Source organism: Osmerus mordax, chromosome 11 (assembly GCF_038355195.1).
Source record: "Osmerus mordax isolate fOsmMor3 chromosome 11, fOsmMor3.pri, whole genome shotgun sequence".
Taxonomy (NCBI): Eukaryota; Metazoa; Chordata; class Actinopteri; order Osmeriformes; family Osmeridae; genus Osmerus; species Osmerus mordax.
This window is the reverse complement of record NC_090060.1, coordinates 16,350,164-16,359,026: the sequence shown is the minus strand read 5'-3', so window position 1 is coordinate 16,359,026 and position 8,863 is coordinate 16,350,164.

The window sequence follows — 8,863 nt, the reverse complement described above, 5'->3', positions numbered from 1 at the left end:
TCTAGCCTAATGGCGCGTTATGCATTCCATGTCCTTTGCGGTAACCGTGCATTAAGGTGAGGGTTGGGGTGAGTGTGGGCGTGCAGTGGTGGGTTCACAGACAGTGACAGAAGTGTAACTGGCAGTGGCATTTGACCGAAGGATCCATATAGAGATGACATCACACTCTTTGGGTGTGTTGGAGGGAGGGGGAGGGGAGAGAGGGGGGAAAGAGTGGGGGTTGTCAGGGAGGCATGAGCTCAGAATATCAATGAGAGAGGACAGCACTAACTGGCTGGCACTGTATCTCCCCCATCTCCCCTCCCTTCCTCCCCCTCTCCACATCCACACCTTCCCCCATCCTCTCTGTCCATAAATCCTCGCCTTCCTGCCTTTTATCTTCTGGACCTGACACCTGTCCTTTTTTTAGTCTCCACGCTTTCTCACTTTTCTCTCTGAGCAACTGTACAGCTCACCTTCTGCTCTGATCCTGTGACGCACAGGGCCATCTGTACATGCGTATCTCCTTGTATCCTCAACATGGAATGAGTCTTATATCCATCCCTTGTTTGTTTCCCCCCCTAGTCTTTTTCAAACTCTTCCTTCTATAACTCCCTTTTGATGTTGTTCCCCATCTTTACAAGTTCTCTTCTCATGTTGTTGTCCAAATCCAATCTTACTTTTCCCTTTTTTAAGCAACTATCTTTTTTTGGCCACTCTTTTCCTCCCTCGTCTCCACACCCTGAGGAGGGCCGTTTGAGGGGGGCCGTTTGAGGAGGGCCGTTTGAGGAGAGCCGTCTGAGGGGGGCCGTTTGAGGGGGGCCGTTTGAGGGGGGCCGTTTGAGAGGGGCCGTTTGAGGGGGGCCGTTTGAGGAGGGCCGTCTGAAGGGGGCCGTTTGAGGAGGGCCGTTTGAGGGGGGCCGTTTGAGGGGGGCCGTTTGAGGAGGGCCGTTTGAGGGGGGCCGTCTGAGGAGGGCCGTTTGAGGAGGGCCGTTTGAGGGTCTCCAGTCTTATAAAGACTGTAATGGTGTTTCTGACACTTGAGAGAGACAGAGAGGAAGGAGAGATGGTGAGAGAGAGAGGAAGGAGAGATGGTGAGAGAGAGAGGCCCGTTATTGGTTTTTATAGAAGAGTCGCCATCTTCGAGAAAAAAAAAAAAAAACTTTGTTGGACCTCAGAAAGCTCCGTTCTTAAGAGAATTCTGATAGTTTGTAGCTCTTTTTATCAGTCAATCATTACGGTGTGTGTTTGTGTCTGTGTGTGTTGGGGTGTTTCTCTAAGAGAAAACTCTTAGAGAAATTGTTAATTAAGCGTTTAATGGATGCTGAAACGATGAATCGCTTGAGTGGTTCCAAGGTTCTGTTTGAGGTTGGCTGGCTCGTTTTTCATTGTTGAAGGAAAACGTTCCTCAGAAGTCTGGGTTCCTCTGTTCTGGCTCGGCAGGGAGTCAGAAGCACGCAGGAGCTGGAACCCTGGGAACCAACTGGGACTGCAGGCTCAAAGAGAGGGAGGAGGAGGGGGAGAGGAGGAGGAGGAGAGGAGGAGAGGGAGAGGAGGAGGAGAGGAGGAGAGGGAGAGGAGGAGGAGGAGAGGAGGAGAGGGAGAGGAGGAGGGGGAGAGGAGGAGGAGGAGAGGAGGAGAGGGAGAGGAGGAGGAGGAGAGGAGGAGAGGGAGAGGAGGAGGAGGAGGAGAGGAGGAGAGGGGAGAGGAGGAGAGGAGGAGGGGGAGAGGAGGAGGAGGAGAGGAGGAGAGGGAGAGGAGGAGAGGAGGAGAGGGAGAGGAGGAGGGGGAGAGGAGGAGGAGGAGAGGAGGAGGAAGGGTAGAGGAGGAGGGGGAGAGGATGAGGGGGAGAGGAGGAGAGGGAGAGGAGGAAGGGTAGAGGAGGAGGGGGAGGGGAGGAGAAGGAGAGGAGAAGGGGGAGAGGAGGAAGGGTAGAGGAGGAGGGGGAGAGGAGGAGAGGGAGAGGAGGAGAGGGAGAGGAGGAGGGGGAGAGGAGGAGAGGGAGAGGAGGAGGGGGAGAGGAGGAAGGGTAGAGGAGGAGGGGGAGAGGAGGAGAGGGAGAGGAGGAGAGGAGAGGAGGAGGAGGGGGAGAGGAGGAGGGGGAGAGGAGGAGAGGGAGAGGAGGAAGGGTAGAGGAGGAGGGGGAGGGGGAGAGGAGGAGAGGGAGAGGAGGAGAGGGAGAGGAGGAGGGGGAGAGGAGGAGGGGGAGAGGAGGAGAGGGAGAGGAGGAGGGGGAGAGGATTGCCTGGGTAACTTGCCATGTTCTGTTCATCATTATCGGTTACGTTCAAAGTTCATCAATCACAGTCCTGTCTCAGATGTCTGAGTGGATGAGGATTTGGAGGGCAAGACAAGCAAAGTTTGCACACACACACACACACACACACGCACACACCCAGACCAACATACACTTCTGCAGATGCATGTACACATACCGTCTGTATGCAGTGTAATTATTCTAAGAACCCAAGGAACTCTGCTCACACCCTTGCACCAAATACAAACACAGATATAATGAACTAACTCAAATGATATGGAGTTTGCACACACACATGCACGCACGTCGCACACACACATCTTCGATTTGAACACCCGGGTGCAACTACTGCAAAGTGAGGTTTCGTCAGTGGGGGGTCAGGAATATAAATGCACTTTTACTCTACCCATTTGTTTTGCTGAGTCAGGTGGGGCGGTGTGGGGTGGAGTCAGGTGGGGGAGGTGTGGGGTTGTGTGGGGTCAGGGTCAGAAGCGAATAGATGGAAACAGATGACACATCTATTGCCTCTGTTCCTCTTCCTCCTATTACACCTAATAACCTCAATAGGATCCCTTCTTCTTCTAGACTTTAGTTAGTCTCTGACTGGAGCTAGAGCAATGCGTTATCTGTATGATGCATACTGAAATTTAATATTATCATTTTTGTGTGTAATGTGTACTTTGGGCTTTTTCCACTCTTTTTTGAGGTCTGATCTTTTATGAAGCAATTATTTCAATGTGCCTTGGTGACGAACAAACCAGGACAGAATTGATATTTTTAGACGCACGGAAATAGACGTAGTTCTGGTTCATAAACTCTTCGATTTGGTTCTGTGCTTTATAGGGAACTTTAACAGGGAAGGGTCCCTTTCTCGCTCGTGGTTAGGTGCGTAAATAAGACCGTAATTAAACTCGGATAAATAGAAGTGTCAAGGGACGCGCGCGCCTCCCGTCTGAAAGTCCCTCGTCAAAATCCCAATCGATTTGTGGCTCATCTGCTCTCCACCGGTGTCCCAACTCACAGACCCCCTCTTACGACTGCTCCCAGTCCGGCTTCCCTTCGGTCGCGGAGGTAGTTGTAATTCTGTGGATGTAGTCCATAGCTTATGTCGCAGTCTAATATTACCAAGTGCTTTGTCCTCGTGGACGTAGGCTAACAGCTACGACGATCTGAACAAATACAGCACGAGTACCTGTTGTCTGACACGGAGAACCGGAGTTTAACTTCTGTCTTGATTTCCCGCCAGAACTCATTTGTTGTAATTAAGGTATTTGGCTAGATTCGGGTCGAGAAAATGGACATCGCCCAATAATATGAATGTCTCTCTCTCAAGTAGCCTAACTGACACCGGTATTTAGTTAACAGCAGGAAGGCTAACGACCCAAACGCATAACCAACACCAGTTGTTTTGTTTTGGACATCACCTCTTCCACCTTTTGTTTGGTACAGTCTACAGCATCAACCACGCACATTTCCTATATTTTCCCGCCTGCACTGATGTTAGATAGATTACGAAGTACGTTGAAATGAGATGGGTAGTTACGAGACTGATTTGCATAATAACTTCAGGCTCTGAATGACGTTCGTTCTGTGTTTGGGGTTGGACGAGGTTCACTTATGACCAGCGTCAAACATTTTAAGTAATACAAACGGAAGTAACCCATTTTGGTTTAATTTCGCAAAAATGAATTCTGAGACGACGACAGCATCACTGGTAGGCTGTGGCTATCTCAGCCAAGGCTACTTGTTGGAGATTTGGGGGTTGTTCTCTCTCTCTCCCCCCCTCTCTCTCTCTCTCTCTCTCTCTCTGTCTATCTGTCTCTCTCTCCCCCTCTCTCTCTCTCCTCCCTCCCCCCCCACCTCTCTCTCTCTAGAACACACACTCCTCCCTTCTCTCACACACCTGCTTCAGTTGGTCATATGCGGGAAGTTCTCCATGGCACCTTTGGATTTGTGCTCCACGCTGAGGCGTCAGCTGCGGTAGCGGCAGTCAGTGGTGGTCTCGAGCGTATGTAGCCCCAGGACCAGCTGCCGTCCTCAGAGATGACCAAACGAAAGTCACAGACGCAGACCAGATGCTGTCCTTCCAACGGTGTGGATGGAAGTGACTGTCCGCTTTGAATCCCTCTGGTAAGTGCTTTAACCACTAGTAGCCTATACATATTAGTAGTTGTTGTAGTGGATGCCGTTTTCAGCTACTGTGAACGACCCTACTTGGATAAAATATGAACAAGCGGTTTATTTTTTGTGATCAGGCGAGAGTTTGAGTTAAGGACCGTACGGGGACTGGCGGTTATCACTGCAAAGTGTCGGAGGCTTCCAGGTTTTTGAGAAGCTGGCTCGAGCGTTAACATCATTTTTATTTTCGGACTGATAGATACCTTTATCAAAATTAGGCTATATATTGAAGTGGCAATTATCGCAATATTCACTGTAAAAGTTGGAATTTAAATAAGATTTTAGTTCGCTAAACATTGACCGGATCCAACTCATTTCCATCTGGAGATGAGAACGACAAGGCTGCGTCTTCTCGTATTGTTTGCCGAGGCTCCATTGTGGCAAGGATATTGATTGAGTGTGCAGGGAATCGAACTGGTCACTATAGCTGAGTTAATTGAGTTAGCAGCGCGTGCCTGGTAGCTGCGTTAACGAGACCACGGCTGGTCCGGGAGCGCAAGACTGCCGTGCGCACTCCGGAGTTGCGAGGTCTGTGTGGGGTTGCCTGTACGTAGCCCACACGACGGCATAGCTTCGGATTGACATATGACGAATCCTGTACGAAATAGGGGAAAGTAAATGTGCCACACTTGTCAAAAAGTTTAATTAATAGCCTTCCTTAAATCAATACTATTATCAAACCACAAACTATAAACTGAGCACCATATATCCCTTGGTACTCTGAAAACGCTGCAACTGGCGGACGGCGGTAGGAGTTAAGGGACCAACTCGCCAGCTCAAGAACGCCAGACCGCTGTATGTGCTACCGTCACGGTCCGTGACCACTTTGATTGGAGGATAATAAACCCATTTAGGCCAATCTACTGATCCGGATCTCTGGGCCTGCCGCGCGTGCACGGGAGTGGGAAAACGAGAGCTCTAGCGACGCATACTAAAATGAATTGGATCGTAATAGCATTGATTTGAACCTGACCCCTCGGGTGTCTTGCGCCTATCGATCGATTGATCGTCTCCACAATTTATAACTGTCGTTTAGGTTGCCTGACCGAGCTGTGCATTTGAGCGCAAGGATATTGTATTTGGAAAAAAACATATTTCGTATTTGTGTAGGTCACTATGTGTGTGTATAACTTTGCAGAGTTGTCATGGTGCGTGGTACATGTATCTCGGTGTTAAAGAGATGATAAAAACGAGCTTGAAAACTATGACTGCATTAATCCCTGAGTGTATTTAAATAGGATACATTACCCAGCAAGAGTATTGAGAGATTTTGTTTTTGACAAAAGTTGTGTCTGTATGGTGTGTACAGGACAGTATATGAATACTCATTCACTTGTTACTGTGTCTTTGTGTGTTTCTACACGTGTGTGTTGCAGCATGTGTGTGTGTGTTTCTACACGTGTGTGTTGCAGCATGTGTGTGTGTGTTTCTACACGTGTGTGTTGCAGCATGTGTGTATGTGTGTGTGTGTGTTTATGTACAGGACAATGAGGAGCATTAGTATCACTCTCAGACACCAGACCTGTCATGTCTACTGAGCGGCCATTCATCAGCTCCTCCTTGTGATATGGCTGAGATCATGTCAGCAGACTATGAATGACCTCTCATGGTGGAGTTTGTCTGCGTGCACATGTGTGTTGTTGCGCTACCTTAAAATTTACAGCTGCCTCGTGGAGAAAATGTGTGTGTTCTAAGTGTGTGTGTGCGCGCAGTGTGTGAAAGAGATAGAGACTCGCTTTGAGCAAGTTTCTACATATTTGCACACATGACAATGCGAGGCGGAGGCACTGATCTGACGGATGACAAAGTGGATAGATTATGACATTTTCTGAGAACCCCTCCTGCCCCCCCCGGCTCTTTCCCCTCATTTCCCTCCCCTGTTTATGATCCCCCTCCCCCATCCCATCCCACCATTGAAATACACCTCCCCCTGCCCCCTAGACTTACATTCCCCCTGCCCCCTAGACTTACATTACCCCTGCCCCCTAGACTTACATTACCCCTGCCCCCTAGACTTACATTACCCCTGCCCCCTAGACTTACATTCCCCCTGCCCCCTAGACTTACATTACCCCTGCCCCCTAGGGCAGGCCCACTGCTTTTCCTTATTCCAAAACCGAAATTCTGTCTTCCTGTCTATTTCTATCCCTGTCTCCCTCCCTTTGCCCCCTCTCTCCCCCCCCCCCCCCCCCCAATGTGCCACCTAATCTCTTTCCTCTATTCGATTGATAAACTCAACTCATCATCCTTCAATCAGCCATTTCTCTCATCTCCTTTATTTCCTCTTACACATGAAGAGAGAGAAAACATCCAGGCATTTTTTTCATTTTTCATTCTGCATAGAACCCCCCCTCCTCCTCCCCCCCTCCTCCTCCCCTCCCCCTCCCCTCCTCCCTCCCCATCTCATCTTCATCTCCTCTCCTCTCTGCGGTATTGGCCAGAGCAGGTGTTGGTGAGTGAATGCGTTGATTTGCAGTGGGACGTCTCATCAGCAGTGGTAAAGGTGATGTGATTGTAGCGGCCGTCTCTAGTGTCTGTTTCTACAGACGACAACATCATCTCATTCCAGACCCCCCCCCCCCCCCACCCTTACAGACAACAATATCATATCATCCCACACCCCCCCCTTACAGAAGACAACATCATCTCATTCCAGACCCGCCCCCCCCTCCCCACACACACAAACACACCCTCCCCCCCTCCAGATGAGTCCACACAAACTCACTGATTATTGTTTACTGTGGCATGTCAGGCTTTCTGTCTCTTCCTTCCCTCTTTTTTTAAAACTTTTTTCTTTCTATCTTTCTTTCTATCTTTCTATCTTTCTTTCAGCCATATTGAATGCAGGTAACCCAGAGAGTAGGAGAAGCCTGGTAAAAACATAATAGCAATACGTCTGTCCAGGGAAGGATTGAGGTATCAATTTTCACATATCGCTATTGCAGCCCTCTGCAGTTCAACCTGTCTGAGCACAAAAAAAGAAAGAAATGTTCCCCAATAGCACATTCATACTAACACACACACTCATGTCCAAAAAAGAGCAGCATTTGTTGGACAGTTTCTGTCCAAGTCTTATGTATGATATGTTTTTGGGGAAGTGAGTGATCAAAATGAATTGAAAATAGGAAGAAAATGGGTATATTGTTTGTTATATGTGTGCATATTTGTGGTTTGCTACAGTAAATCTCACCTAAACTCAGTGTTTGAGAATATTATTTGATGGAAAACATCCATTGAAATTCAATGTTTGATTGATGCTATGACTTACATTTACATTACATTTAGTCATTTAGCAGACGCTCTTATCCAGAGCGACTTACAGTAAGTACAGGGACATTCCCCCGAGGCAAGTAGGGTGAAGTGCCTTGCCCAAGGACACAACGTCAGTTGGCATGACCGGGAATCGAACTGGCAACCTTCGGATTACTAGCCCGATTCCCTAACCGCTCAGCCAACTGACTTACCTCTGTGACAATGCGTTGAGACCTTTGGAGTAAACACATTGTGAAATATATTCATGAGTGTGTTTTCTGTATATCTGCCAACTGTATCCTTATCTTCTTTTTACCGAAGCGTCAGTCAAACAACACTGTGTGTGTGTTCCTGCCTTGTCCAGATGTCTACCATGCCCCTGTTCCCCAGTCCTATTTCTACCAGCCTCTCTCCATCTCCCTACCTCTACTTTCTGCGTCTCAACACCCGCCTCTCCTCTCCTTTCCACTCTTCTCCCCTCCTCTCCTCCTGCTCTTTCTCTTCACCTCCGCCCCTTCATCGTACTCCACCCCTATCTCTCCTCTCCTGCTCTCCCTCCCTCCCTCTCCTCTCCTGCTCTTTCTCTCTCTCCTCTCATGCTCTCCCTCTCCTCTCCTCCCTATCGATCCATCCCAAGCCTCGAGTCACAAAACGACATCGTCCGCCTGACGGATAGATGTCAGGGACCGATCCAAACAACTTTAGGAAAGAGCGACAGAAGGAATGACAGAGAAAAAAGTGCACGTCAGAGAAGACGGTTCCCTTTTGTCATCTCTCAGTGTTCTAATCACCGAATCCATTTTCCATCTCAACAGTCATTTCTCTTTCTCTCCTCCTTTCCCTCCTCTGCTCTTTCTCTATCGACAGACGACCTGAGGCTGAATCCATCAGAGGAGGAAGGAGGGAGGACACGTGAGAAGAGAGCAAGAGAGAAAGGCCGGCATTCCAGAGATACAGACACAGATCAAGAAACCAAGAGGTCAAACCGAGGGTCATTTTCTCCCCAAAAGCCTGGAGGCGTTCTGAACTGTGGTACCCTTTTTGCCCTCTAGTTGGCACCCTCTCCCATTCATCCCTGGGGAGCACGGCTAGTTACTAAACCGATTCGCCCCCTCAACGTGTCTCGCTCGCTGCCTCCTCCTGTCCCTCCCTGCCTCTCATTTCCACAACGAAACTCATCGACCCTGCCTCGTTGCC